This window comes from Oncorhynchus tshawytscha, linkage group LG25 (genome assembly GCF_018296145.1).
Source record: "Oncorhynchus tshawytscha isolate Ot180627B linkage group LG25, Otsh_v2.0, whole genome shotgun sequence".
NCBI lineage: Eukaryota > Metazoa > Chordata > Actinopteri > Salmoniformes > Salmonidae > Oncorhynchus > Oncorhynchus tshawytscha.
The window spans coordinates 44,780,828-44,797,157 of NC_056453.1; the positions used below are offsets into that span (position 1 = coordinate 44,780,828).

General features: G+C 41.1%; 1 pseudogene; it reads right to left on the minus strand.

Annotated features, from left to right (window-relative positions):
* Positions 1–16,330, minus strand: part of LOC121840762 — a 77,941-nt pseudogene that overhangs the window by 21,611 nt on the left and 40,000 nt on the right.

A 16,330-nucleotide genomic window follows, 5' to 3' on the forward strand; every position in this document is an offset into this window, starting at 1 on the left:
GAGAGGAGAAAGAGAGAGAGGAGAGAGAGAGGAGAGGGAGGAGAGAGAGAGAGGAGAGAAGAGAGGGGAGAGAGGAGAGAGAGGGAGAGAGAGGAGAGAGAGAGGAGAGATATAGAGAGAGAGAGAGAGAGGGGAGAGAGGAGAGAGAGAGGAGAGAGGAGAGGGAGGAGAGAGAGAGAGGAGAGGGAGGGAGAGAGGAGAGGGAGGAGAGAGGAGAGGGAGGAGAGATATAGAGAGATAGAGGAGAAGGGAGAGAGAGAGAGAGAGAGAGGAGAGGGAGGAGAGAGAGGGAGAGGAGAGAGAGAGAGAGGGGAGAGAGGAGAGGGAGAGAGAGAGAGGAGAGAGGGAGAGGGAGGAGAGAGAGAGGAGAGAGAGGAGAGGGAGAGAGAGAGAGGAGAGGGAGGGGAGAGAGGAGAGGGAGAGAGAGAGGAGAGAGGGAGAGAGAGAGGAGAGGGAGGAGAGAGAGAGAGGAGAGGGAGGAGAGAGGAGAGGGAGGAGAGAGGAGAGAGGAGAGGGAGGTGAGATATATAGAGAGAGAGGAGAAGGAGAGAGAGAGAGAGAGAGAGAGAGAGAGAGAGAGAGAGGAGAGGGAGGAGAGATATAGAGAGGGGACAGATGAGAGGGAGAGGAGAGAGAGGGAGAGGAGAGAGAGAGAGAGGGAGAGAGAGGGGAGAGAGGAGAGGGAGAGAGAGAGGAGAGATATAGAGAGAGAGAGGAGAGGGAGGGAGAGAGGAGAGGGAGAGAGAGAGGAGAGAGGGAGAGAGAGAGGAGAGAGAGGAGAGAGAGAGGAGAGAGAGGAGAGAGAGAGGAGAAAGAGAGGAGAAAGAGAGAGAGGAGAAAGAGAGAGAGGAGAGAGAGAGGAGAGGGAGGAGAGAGAGAGGAGAGAAGAGAGGGGAGAGAGGGAGAGAGAGGGGAGAGAGAGGAGAGAGAGAGGAGAGATATAGAGAGTGGAGAGAGAGAGGGGAGAGAGGAGAGAGAGAGGAGAGAGGAGAGGGAGGAGAGAGAGAGAGGAGAGGGAGGAGAGAGGAGAGGGAGGAGAGAGGAGAGGGAGGAGAGATATAGAGAGATAGAGGAGAAGGAGAGAGAGAGAGAGAGAGAGGAGAGGGAGGAGAGAGAGGGAGAGGAGAGAGAGAGAGAGAGGGGAGAGAGAGGGGAGAGAGGAGAGGGAGAGAGAGAGGAGAGAGATATAGAGAGAGAGAGGAGAGGGAGGAGAGAGGAGAGAGGAGAGAGGAGAGGGAGGAGAGATATAGAGAGGAGAGAGAGAGAGAGAGAGAGAGAGAGAGAGAGAGGAGAGGGAGGAGAGATATAGAGAGGGGACAGAGGAGAGGGAGAGGAGAGAGAGAGGAGAGAGAGAGAGAGAGAGAGAGAGAGGAGAGAGGAGAGGGAGAGAGAGAGAGGAGAGAGGGGAGAGAGGAGAGAGAGAGAGAAAGAGAAAGAGAAAGAGAAAGAGAGAGAGAGAGGGAAAATTAGTTATTGGGGCAACCCATTATGTGTTTATAATATGTTTACCTGTGTATGTGTGTGTGTGTGGTTAATTAGTTGTGTGTATGACAGTGGACATTAGTTTTCCCTCTGAAAGTAGCTTGCCGGTTCTGTCTCTGTGTGTGCCCGAAGAGCGGCCAGGCCTGTTTGATTCATTCAATTCAATTCAATTCAAGGGCTTTATTGGCATGGGAAACATGTGTTAACATTGCCAAAGCAAGTGAGGTAGACAACATACAAAGTGAATATATAAAGTGAAAAACAACAAAAATTAACAGTAAACATTACAGATACAGAAGTTTCAAAACAACAAAGACATTACAAATGTCATATTAAATATATACAGTGTTTTAACAATGTACAAATGGTAAAGGACACAAGATAAAATAAATAAGCATAGATATGGGTTGTATTTACAATGGTGTTTGTTCTTCACTGGTTGCCCTTTTCTCGAGGCAACAGGTCACAAATCTTGCTGCTTTGATGTCACACTGTGGTATTTCACCCAGTAGATATGGGATTTTATCAAAATTGGATTTGTTTTCGAATTCTTTGTGGATCTGTGTAATCTGAGGGAAATCTGTGTCTCTAATATGGTCATATATTGGGCAGGAGGTTAGGAAGTGCAGCTCAGTTTCCACCTCATTTTGTGGGCAGTGAGCACATAGCCTGTCTTCTCTTGAGAGCCATGTCTGCCTACGGCGGCCTTTCTCAATAGCAAGGCTATGCTCACTGAGTCTGTACATAGTCAAAGCTTTCCTTAATTTTGGGTCAGTCACAGTGGTCAGGTATTCTGCCGCTGTGTACTCTCTGTTTAGGGCCAAATAGCATTCTAGTTTGCTCTGTTTTTTAAAAATTCTTTCCAATGTGTTAAGTAGTTATCTTTTTGTTTTCTCATGATTTGGTTGGGTCTAATTGTGCTGCTGTCCTGGGGCTCTGTAGGGTGTGTTTGTGTTTGGGAACAGAGCCCCAGGACCAGCTTGCTTAGGGGACTCTTCTCCAGGTTCATCTCTCTGTAGGTGATGGCTTTGTTGTGGAAGGTTTGTGAATCGCTTCCTTTTAGGTGGTTATAGAATTTCTGGATTTCTGGATTTTGATAATTAGTGGGTATCGGCCTAATTCTGCATGCAGAGTCTCAATTTGGTGTTTGTCCCATTTTGTGAAGTCTTGGTTGGTGAGCGGACCCCAGACCTCACAACCATAAAGGGCAATGGGCTCTATGACTGATTCAAGTATTTTTAGCCAAATCCTAATTGGTATGTTGAAATTTATGTTCCTTTTGATGGCATAGAATGTCCTTCTTGCCTGGTCTCTCAGATCGTTCACAGCTTTGTGGAAGTTACCTGTGGCGCTGATGTTTAGGCCAAGGTATGTATCGTTTTTTGTGTGCTCTAGGGCAACAGTGTCTAGATGGAATTTGTATTTGTGTTCCTGGTGACTGGACCTTTTTTGGAACACCATTATTTTGGTCTTACTGAGATTTACTTTCAGGGCCCAGGTCTGACAGAATCTGTGCAGAATATCTAGGTGCTGCTGTAGGCCCTCCTTGGTTGAGGACAGAAGCACCAGATCATCAGCAAACAGCAGACATTTGACTTCATATTCTAGTAGGGTGAGGCCGGGTGCTGCAGACTGTTCATTCATAACGTCATCTTAAATCGCTGCTCCTCCTTCACTACAAGGGTCCGAATACAGACGATATCACATCGCAGTGACGCTATGTTCTCTTCTTTTTATGATATATATATTTTGCCTTTGATACAATCTATTGGAAGATCTTTGTTCCCTCTGAAGGCCTAGGTCCTATTGTCACAGTTCTCCACTGCCTGTGTGTGTGTGACAGTGTGTTACCTGTGTGTGTGTGTATATATATGACAGTGTGTTACCTGTGTGTGTGTGTATATATATGACAGTGTGTTACCTGTGTGTGTGTGTATATATATGACAGTGTGTTACCTGTGTGTGTGTGTGTATATATATGACAGTGTGTTACCTGTGTGTGTGTGTATATATATGACAGTGTGTTACCTGTGTGTGTGTGTATATATATATGACAGTGTGTTACCTGTGTGTGTGTGTATATATATATGACAGTGTGTTACCTGTGTGTTACCTGTGTGTGTGTGTATATATATATGACAGTGTGTTACCTGTGTGTGTGTGTATATATATATGACAGTGTGTTACCTGTGTGTTACCTGTGTGTGTGTGTATATATATATGACAGTGTGTTACCTGTGTGTTACCTGTGTGTGTGTGTATATATATATGACAGTGTGTTACCTGTGTGTTACCTGTGTGTGTGTGTATATATATATGACAGTGTGTTACCTGTGTGTGTGTATATATATATGACAGTGTGTTACCTGTGTGTTACCTGTGTGTGTGTGTATATATATGACAGTGTGTTACCTGTGTGTGTGTGTATATATATGACAGTGTGTTACCTGTGTGTGTGTGTGTATATATATGACAGTGTGTTACCTGTGTGTGTGTGTATATATATGACAGTGTGTTACCTGTGTGTGTGTGTATATATATATGACAGTGTGTTACCTGTGTGTGTGTGTATATATATATGACAGTGTGTTACCTGTGTGTTACCTGTGTGTGTGTGTATATATATATGACAGTGTGTTACCTGTGTGTGTGTGTATATATATATGACAGTGTGTTACCTGTGTGTTACCTGTGTGTGTGTGTATATATATATGACAGTGTGTTACCTGTGTGTTACCTGTGTGTGTGTGTATATATATATGACAGTGTGTTACCTGTGTGTTACCTGTGTGTGTGTGTATATATATATGACAGTGTGTTACCTGTGTGTGTGTATATATATATGACAGTGTGTTACCTGTGTGTTACCTGTGTGTGTGTGTATATATATGACAGTGTGTTACCTGTGTGTGTGTATATATATATGACAGTGTGTTACCTGTGTGTTACCTGTGTGTGTGTGTTTATATATGACAGTGTGTTACCTGTGTGTTACCTGTGTGTGTGTGTATATATATATGACAGTGTGTTACCTGTGTGTGTGTATATATATATGACAGTGTGTTACCTGTGTGTTACCTGTGTGTGTGTGTATATATATGACAGTGTGTTACCTGTGTGTGTGTGTATATATATGACAGTGTGTTACCTGTGTGTGTGTATATATATATGACAGTGTGTTACCTGTGTGTTACCTGTGTGTGTGTGTTTATATATGACAGTGTGTTACCTGTGTGTGTGTATATATATATGACAGTGTGTTACCTGTGTGTTACCTGTGTGTGTGTGTATATATATGACAGTGTGTTACCTGTGTGTGTGTATATATATATGACAGTGTGTTACCTGTGTGTGTGTATATATATATGACAGTGTGTTACCTGTGTGTTACCTGTGTGTGTGTGTATATATATGACAGTGTGTTACCTGTGTGTGTGTATATATATATGACAGTGTGTTACCTGTGTGTGTGTGTTTATATATGACAGTGTGTTACATGTGTGTGTGTATATATATATGACAGTGTGTTACCTGTGTGTTACCTGTGTGTGTGTGTATATATATATGACAGTGTGTTACCTGTGTGTGTGTATATATATATGACAGTGTGTTACCTGTGTGTTACCTGTGTGTGTGTGTATATATATGACAGTGTGTTACCTGTGTGTGTGTATATATATATGACAGTGTGTTACCTGTGTGTTACCTGTGTGTGTGTGTATATATATATGACAGTGTGTTACCTGTGTGTGTGTATATATATATGACAGTGTGTTACCTGTGTGTTACCTGTGTGTGTGTGTATATATATGACAGTGTGTTACCTGTGTGTGTGTATATATATATGACAGTGTGTTACCTGTGTGTTACCTGTGTGTGTGTGTTTATATATGACAGTGTGTTACCTGTGTGTTACCTGTGTGTGTGTGTATATATATATGACAGTGTGTTACCTGTGTGTGTGTATATATATATGACAGTGTGTTACCTGTGTGTTACCTGTGTGTGTGTGTATATATATGACAGTGTGTTACCTGTGTGTGTGTGTATATATATGACAGTGTGTTACCTGTGTGTGTGTATATATATATGACAGTGTGTTACCTGTGTGTTACCTGTGTGTGTGTGTTTATATATGACAGTGTGTTACCTGTGTGTGTGTATATATATATGACAGTGTGTTACCTGTGTGTTACCTGTGTGTGTGTGTATATATATGACAGTGTGTTACCTGTGTGTGTGTATATATATATGACAGTGTGTTACCTGTGTGTGTGTATATATATATGACAGTGTGTTACCTGTGTGTTACCTGTGTGTGTGTGTATATATATGACAGTGTGTTACCTGTGTGTGTGTATATATATATGACAGTGTGTTACCTGTGTGTGTGTGTTTATATATGACAGTGTGTTACATGTGTGTGTGTATATATATATGACAGTGTGTTACCTGTGTGTTACCTGTGTGTGTGTGTATATATATGACAGTGTGTTACCTGTGTGTGAGTGTATATATATGACAGTGTGTTACCTGTGTGTGTGTGTATATATATGACAGTGTGTTACCTGTGTGTGTGTGTATATATATGACAGTGTGTTACCTGTGTGTGTGTGTATATATATGACAGTGTGTTACCTGTGTGTGTGTGTGTTTATATATGACAGTGTGTTACCTGTGTGTGTATATATATGACAGTGTGTTACCTGTGTGTGTGTGTATATATGACAGTGTGTTACCTGTGTGTTACCTGTGTGTGTGTGTATATATATATGACAGTGTGTTACCTGTGTGTATATATATATGACAGTGTGTTACCTGTGTGTGTGTATATATATGACAGTGTGTTACCTGTGTGTTACCTGTGTGTGTATATATATGACAGTGTGTTACCTGTGTGTTACCTGTGTGTGTGTGACAGTGTGTTACCTGTGTGTGTGTGTGTATATATATGACAGTGTGTTACCTGTGTGTGTGTGTATATATATGACAGTGTGTTACCTGTGTGTTACCTGTGTGTGTATATATATGACAGTGTGTTACCTGTGTGTTACCTGTGTGTGTGTGACAGTGTGTTACCTGTGTGTGTGTATATATATATGACAGTGTGTTACCTGTGTGTTACCTGTGTGTGTATATATATGACAGTGTGTTACCTGTGTGTTACCTGTGTGTGTATATATATGACAGTGTGTTACCTGTGTGTTACCTGTGTGTGTGTGACAGTGTGTTACCTGTGTGTGTGTATATATATATGACAGTGTGTTACCTGTGTGTGTGTGACAGTGTGTTACCTGTGTGTGTATACATATGACAGTGTGTTACCTGTGTGTTACCTGTGTGTGTATATATATATGACAGTGTGTATCCTACCTGTGTTGGGGATGCCGAGTCGTCCCCCCAGGTGGCCCAGGGTAGCGGAGGTGCTGTGGCCAGGATCTCTGACCACTGTATGATGCCAGCCGTGGTGGTACCCATCTCTGTCGGGGTTTTAATACACCCACATAGCAGTTCATATAAATACTGTGTGTTAACTGTGTTGGGGATGGTGTGTGTGTTAACTGTGTTGGGGATGGTGTGTGTGTTAACTGTGTTGGGGGTGGTGTGTTACTGGTGTGTGTGTTAACTGTGTTGGGGGGTGGTGTGTTACTGGTGTGTGTGTTAACTGTGTTGGGGATGGTGTGTGTGTTAACTGTGTTGGGGATGTGTGTGTGTTAACTGTGTTGGGGGATGGTGTGTGTGTTAACTGTGTTGGGGATGGTGTGTGTGTTAACTGTGTTGGGGGATGGTGTGTTACTGGTGTGTGTGTTAACTGTGTTGGGGGATGGTGTGTTACTGGTGTGTGTGTTAACTGTGTTGGGGGATGGTGTGTTACTGGTGTGTGTGTTAACTGTGTTGGGGAATGGTGTGTTACTGGTGTGTGTGTTAACTGTGTTGGGGATGGTGTGTGTGTTAACTGTGTTCGGGGATGGTGTGTGTGTTAACTGTGTTCGGGGATGGTGTGTGTGAACTGTGTTGGGGATGGTGTGTGTGTTAACTGTGTTGGGGGATGGTGTGTTACTGGTGTGTGTGTTAACTGTGTTGGGGATGGTGTGTTTATGGTGTGTGTTAAGTGTGTTGGGGATGGTGTGTGTGTTAACTGTGTTGGGGAATAGTGTGTTACTGGTGTGTGTTAACTGTGTTGGGGATGGTGTGTTACTGGTGTGTGTGTGTTAACTGTGTTGGGGATGGTGTGTGTGTTAACTGTGTTGGGGAATGGTGTGTTACTGGTGTGTGTTAACTGTGTTGGGGATGGTGTGTGTGTTAACTGTGTTGGGGATGGTGTGTGTGTTAACTGTGTTGGGGATGGTGTGTGTGTTAACTGTGTTGGGGGATGGTGTGTGTGTTAACTGTGTTGGGGATGGTGTGTGTGTTAACTGTGTTGGGGGATGGTGTGTTACTGGTGTGTGTGTTAACTGTGTTGGGGGATGGTGTGTTACTGGTGTGTGTGTTAACTGTGTTGAGGGGGTGTGTGTGTTAACTGTGTTGGGGATTGTGTGTTACTGGTGTGTGTGTTAACTGTGTTGGGGGTGGTGTGTTACTGGTGTGTGTGTTAACTGTGTTGGGGATGGTGTGTGTGTTAACTGTGTTGGGGATGGTGTGTGTGTTAAGTGTGTTGGGGATGGTGTGTGTGTTAACTGTGTTGGGGGATGGTGTGTGTGTTAACTGTGTTGGGGATGGTGTGTGTGTTAACTGTGTTGGGGGATGGTGTGTTACTGTGTGTGTGTCAACTGTGTTGGGGGTGGTGTGTGTGTTAACTGTGTTGGGGATGTTGTGTTACTAGTGTGTGTGTTAACTGTGTTGGGAGTAGTGTGTTACTGGTGTGTGTGTTAACTGTGTTGGGGTGGTGTGTTACTGGTGTGTGTGTTAACTGTGTTGGGGGTGGTGTGTTACTGGTGTGTGTGTTAACTGTGTTGGGGGTGGTGTGTTACTGGTGTGTGATAACTGTGTTTGGGGTGGTGTGTGTGTTAACTGTGTTGGGGTGGTGTGTTTGTTAACTGTGTTGGGGATGGTGTGTTACTGGTGTGTGTGTTAACTGTGTTGGGGGTGGTGTGTGTGTTAACTGTGTTGGGGTGGTGTGTTTGTTAACTGTGTTGGGGGATGTTGTCTAACTGATGTGTGTGTTAACTGTGTTGGGGGTGGTGTGTGTGTTAACTGTGTTGGGGATGGTGTGTGTGTTAACTGTGTTGGGGGATGGTGTGTTACTGGTGTGTGTGTCAACTGTGTTGGGGGTGGTGTGTTACTGGTGTGTGTGTTAACTGTGTTGGGGGTGGTGTGTTACTAGTGTGTGTGTTAACTGTGTTGGGGGTGGTGTGTTACTGGTGTGTGTTAACTGTGTTTGGGGTGGTGTGTGTGTTAACTGTGTTGGGGATGTTGTGTTACTAGTGTGTGTGTTAACTGTGTTGGGAGTAGTGTGTTACTGGTGTGTGTGTTAACTGTGTTGGGGGTGGTGTGTTACTGGTGTGTGTGTTAACTGTGTTGGGGGTGGTGTGTTACTGGTGTGTGTTAACTGTGTTTGGGGTGGTGTGTGTGTTAACTGTGTTGGGGTGGTGTGTGTGTTAACTGTGTTGGGGATGGTGTGTTACTGGTGTGTGTGTTAACTGTGTTTGGGGATGGTGTGTGTGTTAACTGTGTTGGGGTGGTGTGTGTGTTAACTGTGTTGGGGTGGTGTGTTTGTTAACTGTGTTGGGGATGGTGTGTTACTGGTGTGTGTGTTAACTGTGTTGGGGGTGGTGTGTGTGTTAACTGTGTTGGGGTGGTGTGTTTGTTAACTGTGTTGGGGGATGTTGTCTAACTGATGTGTGTGTTAACTGTGTTGGGGGTGGTGTGTGTGTTAACTGTGTTGGGGATGGTGTGTTACTGGTGTGTGTGTTAACTGTGTTGGGGGTGGTGTGTGTGTTAACTGTGTTGGGGTGGTGTGTGTGTTAACTGTGTTGGGGATGGTGTGTGTGTTAACTGTGTTGGGGGTGGTTACCATTCTAGGCTACCATTGAGCAGTGAGACATGCGTTATTAGCATGTTATTACTATTCAAAATGTAACGAGTACTTTTGGGTGTCAACGAAAATGTATGTAGTTAAAAGAAAACTACAATATTTTCTTAAGAAATGTATTGGAGTAAAAGTTTTCAAAAATATAAATAGCAAAGTACAGATTCCCCAAAACGACTTAAGAAGTACTTTAAAGTATTTTTTACTGAAGTACTTTACACCACTGTGTGTGTGTCTGCATGTGTGTTTGAGAGGACATTGTGTGTGTCTTACCTGTCCCATGCCACAGTCCTGCCCATGGTGCCGCCCACGTGCTTCAGGCCGAGGATCTCAGGGTCGCCGCGGAGCTCTGCTGGCAGCTCCAGGGACGAGTTGTTGTACATCTTAGGAAAACAAACATATATATATATAATAACAATAATATACATATACATAACTATTACACCATACACCAGTATAACTATTACACCATACACCAGTATAACTATTACACCATACACCAGTATAACTATTACACCATACACCAGTATAACTATTACACCATACACCAATATAACTATTACACCATACACCAGTATAACTATTACACCATACACCAGTATAACTATTACACCATACACCAATATAACTATTACACCATACACCAATATAACTATTACACCAATATAACTATTACACCAGTATAACTATTACACCATACACCAATATAACTATTACACCAATATAACTATTACACCATACACCAATATAACTATTACACCATACACCAATATAACTATTACACCATACACCAGTATAACTATTACACCAATATAACGATTACACCAATATAACTATTACACCAATATAACGATTACACCAATATAACTATTACACCATACACCAATATAACTATTACACCAATATAACTATTACACCAATATAACTATTACACCAATATAACGATTACACCAATATAACGATTACACCATACACCAATATAACTATTACACCAATATAACTATTACACCATACACCAATATAACTATTACACCAATATAACTATTACACCAATATAACTATTACACCAATATAACTATTACACCATACACCAATATAACTATTACACCATACACCGATATAACTATTACACCATACACCAATATAACTATTACACCAATATAACTATTACACCAATATAACTATTACACCAATATAACTATTACACCAATATAACTATTACACCATACACCAATATAACGATTACACCAATATAACTATTACACCAATATAACTATTACACCAATATAACTATTACACCAATATAACTATTACACCAGTATAACTATTACACCATACACCAATATAACTATTACACCATACACCAATATAACTATTACACCATACACCAATATAACTATTACACCAATATAACTATTACACCAATATAACTATTACACCAGTATAACTATTACACCATACACCAATATAACTATTACACCATACACCAATATAACTATTACACCATACACCAATATAACTATTACACCATACACCAATATAACTATTACACCAATATAACTATTACACCAATATAACTATTACACCATACACCAATATAACTATTACACCAATATAACTAGTACACCAATATAACTATTACACCAATATAACTATTACACCATACACCAATATAACTATTACACCAATATAACTATTACACCAATACAACTATTACACCATACACCAATATAACTATTACACCAATATAACTATTACACCAATATAACTATTACACCATACACCAGTATAACTATTACACCATACACCAGTATAACTATTATACCAATATAACTATTACACCAATATAACTATTACACCATACACCAATATAACTATTACAGCATACACCATACACCAATATAACTATTACACCATACACCAATATAACTATTACACCAATATAACTATTACACCATTATAACTATTACACCATACACCAATATAACTATTACACCAATATAACTATTACACCATACACCAATATAACTATTACACCATACACCAATATAACTATTACACCATACACCAATATAACTATTACACCAATATAACTATTACACCAATATAACTATTACACCATACAACTATTACACCATACACCAGTATAACTATTACACCATACACCAGTATAACTATTACACCATACACCAGTATAACTATTACACCAATATAACTATTACACCATACACCAGTATAACTATTACACCATACACCAATATAACTATTACACCAATATAACTATTACACCAATATAACCATTACACCATACACCAGTATAACTATTACACCAGTATAACTATTACACCATACACCAATATAACTATTACACCAATATAACTATTACACCATACACCAATATAACTATTACACCATACACCAATATAACTATTACACCATACACCAGTATAACTATTACACCAATATAACGATTACACCAATATAACTATTACACCAATATAACGATTACACCAATATAACTATTACACCAATATAACTATTACACCATACACCAATATAACTATTACACCAATATAACTATTACACCAATATAACTATTACACCAATATAACTATTACACCAATATAACTATTACACCAATATAACTATTACACCAATATAACTATTACACCAATATAACTATTACACCAATATAACTATTACACCATACACCAATATAACTATTACACCATACACCAATATAACTATTTACACCAATATAACTATTACACCAATATAACTATTTACACCAATATAACTATTACACCAATATAACTATTACACCAATATAACTATTACACCAATATAACTATTACACCATACACCAATATAACTATTACACCAATATAACTATTACACCAATATAACTATTACACCAGTATAACTATTACACCATACACCAATATAACTATTACACCATACACCAATATAACTATTACACCATACACCAATATAACTATTACACCAATATAACTATTACACCATACACCAGTATAACTATTACACCATACACCAATATAACTATTACACCATACACCAATATAACTATTACACCATACACCAATATAACTATTACACCAATATAACTATTACACCATACACCAATATAACTATTACACCATACACCAGTATAACTATTACACCAATATAACTATTACACCAATATAACTATTACACCAATATAACTATTACACCAATATAACTATTACACCAATATAACTATTACACCATACACCAATATAACTATTACACCAATATAACTATTACACCATACACCAATATAACTATTACACCATACACCAATATAACTATTACACCAATATAACTATTACACCATACACCAATATAACTATTACACCATACACCAGTATAACTATTACACCAATATAACTATTACACCAATATAACTATTACACCAATATAACTATTACACCAATATAACTATTACACCATACACCAACATAACTATTACACCAATATAACTATTACACCATACACCAATATAACTATTACACCAATATAACTATTACACCATACACCAATATAACTATTACACCATACACCAATATAACTATTACACCAATATAACTATTACACCAATATAACTATTACACCATACACCAATATAACTATTACACCATACACCAATATAACTATTACACCAATATAACTATTACACCAATATAACTATTACACCAATATAACTATTACACCAATATAACTATTACACCATACACCAATATAACTATTACACCAATATAACTATTACACCATACACCAATATAACTATTACACCATACACCAGTATAACTATTACACCATACACCAATATAACTAGTACACCATACACCAATATAACTAGTACACCATACACCAATATAACTATTACACCATACACCAATATAACTAGTACACCATACACCGATATAACTAGTACACCATACACCAATATAACTATTACACCATACACCAATATAACTAGTACACCATACACCAATATAACTAGTACACCATACACCAATATAACTAGTACACCATACACCAATATAACTATTACACCAATATAACTAGTACACCATACACCAATATAACTATTACACCATACACCAGTATAACTATTACACCATACACCAATATAACTAGTACACCATACACCAATATAACTAGTACACCATACACCAGCATAACTAGTACACCATACATTGTGAACACTTGTAAGTCAGTGTGTCTCTGCTTCTACTTGTGGTCCAGACCAACTGTAAAGCTTTGACAAACACTGATATTAAAATGGCTTTATACATACATCTGATTGATCCACACACACACACACACACACACACACACACACACACACACACACACACACACACACACACACACACACACACACACACTAGTACACACACACACACACACACACACACACACACACACACACTAGTACACACACACACACACACACACACACACACACACACACACACACACACACACACACACACACATACACACACACCTTGATCTTGAGGCTGGGCAGGGGGTCCAGCAGGGGAGAGGTTGTCATGGGGATCTTGTGGTGACCATCGTTGGCACCCTGCCGCAGGGAGAAGAGAGGATCCCTGAAGGTACCCGCTGTGGCTGTCAGGTCTGGGGGCGCAGAGGGGTGGAGGAGGTGAGGGTTGTCTGCAGCAGGAGGAGAGAGAGGGGGAGTTGTTTAATAGTTTCATCGGCTGATTGTGATTTTTGGGAGCAAAGTGGTTACAATACATGCTTTATTGGTCCATTTAAAAAAAATATATATATATTTAACCTTTATTTAACTAGGCAAGTCAGTTAAGAACAAATTCCTATTTACAATGACGGCCTACACCGGCCAAACCCCGGATGACGCTGGGCCGATGGTGCGCCGCCCTATGGAACTCCCAATCACAGGCGGTTGTGATACAGCCTGGAATCAAACCAGGGTGTCTGTAGTGACGTCTCAAGCGCTGAGATGCAGTGTCTTAGACAGCTGCGCCTCTCGGGAGCCCATTTGCACAGATATTATTTATGCTTTGCTGTACCAGTACCCAAGCTGACACATACACACTACAGGCTGGGAGCAGCTGATGGAGCGGTAGCTAGTACACTGGGATAATGATACCCTCTGGCTGGTGGTAGCTAGTACACTGGGATAATGATACCCTCTGGCTGGTGGTAGCTAGTACACTGGGATAATGATACCCTCTGGCTGGTGGTAGCTAGTACACTGGGATAATGATACCCTCTGGCTGGTGGTAGCTAGTACACTGGGATAATGATACCCTCTGGCTGGCGGTAGCTAGTACACTGGGATAATGATACCCTCTGGCTGGCGGTAGCTAGTACACTGGGATAATGATACCCTCTGGCTGGCGGTAGCTAGTACACTGGGATAATGATACCCTCTGGCTGGCGGTAGCTAGTACACTGGGATAATGATACCCTCTGGCTGGCGGTAGCTAGTACACTGGGATAATGATACCCTCTGGCTGGTGGTAGCTAGTACACTGGGATAATGATACCCTCTGGCTGGTGGTAGCTAGTACACTGGGATAATGATACCCTCTGGCTGGTGGTAGCTAGTACACTGGGATAATGATACCCTCTGGCTGGTGGTAGCTAGTACACTGGGATAATGATACCCTCTGGCTGGTGGTAGCTAGTACACTGGGATAATGATACCCTCTGGCTGGTGGTAGCTAGTACACTGGGATAATGATACCCTCTGGCTGGTGGTAGCTAGTACACTGGGATAATGATACCCTCTGGCTGGTGGTAGCTAGTACACTGGGATAATGATACCCTCTGGCTGGTGGTAGCTAGTACACTGGGATAATGATACCCTCTGGCTGGTGGTAGCTAGTACACTGGGATAATGATACCCTCTGGCTGGTAGGTACACTGATACCCTCTGGTGGCGGTAGCTAGTACACTGGGATAATGATACCCTCTGGCTGGCGGTAGCTAGTACACTGGGATAATGATACCCTCTGGCTGGCGGTAGCTAGTACACTGGGATAATGATACCCTCTGGCTGGCGGTAGCTAGTACACTGGGATAATGATACCCTCTGGCTGGCGGTAGCTAGTACACTGGGATAATGATACCCTCTGGCTGGCGGTAGCTAGTACACACCCTCTGGCTGGGGCTAGTACACTGGGATAATGATACCCTCTGGCTGGTGGTAGTAGCTAGTACACTGGGATAATGACACCGTCTGGCTGGTGGTAGCTAGTACACTGGGATAATGATACCCTCTGGCTGGTGGTAGCTAGTACACTGGGATAATGATACCCTCTGGCTGGTGGTAGCTAGTACACTGGGATAATGATACCCTCTGGCTGGTGGTAGCTAGTACACTGGGATAATGATACCCTCTGGCTGGTGGTAGCTAGTACACTGGGATAATGATACCCTCTGGCTGGTGGTAGCTAGTACACTGGGATAATGATACCCTCTGGCTGGTGGTAGCTAGTACACTGGGATAATGATACCCTCTGGCTGGTGGTAGCTAGTACACTGGGATAATGATACCCTCTGGCTGGTGGTAGCTCGTACACTGGGATAATGATAACCCTCTGGCTGGTGGTAGCTAGTACACTGGGATAATGATACCCTCTGGCTGGTGGTAGCTAGTACACTGGGATAATGATACCCTCTGGCTGGTGGTAGCTAGTACACTGGGATAATGATACCCTCTGGCTGGTGGTAGCTAGTACACTGGGATAATGATACCCTCTGGCTGGTGGTAGCTAGTAC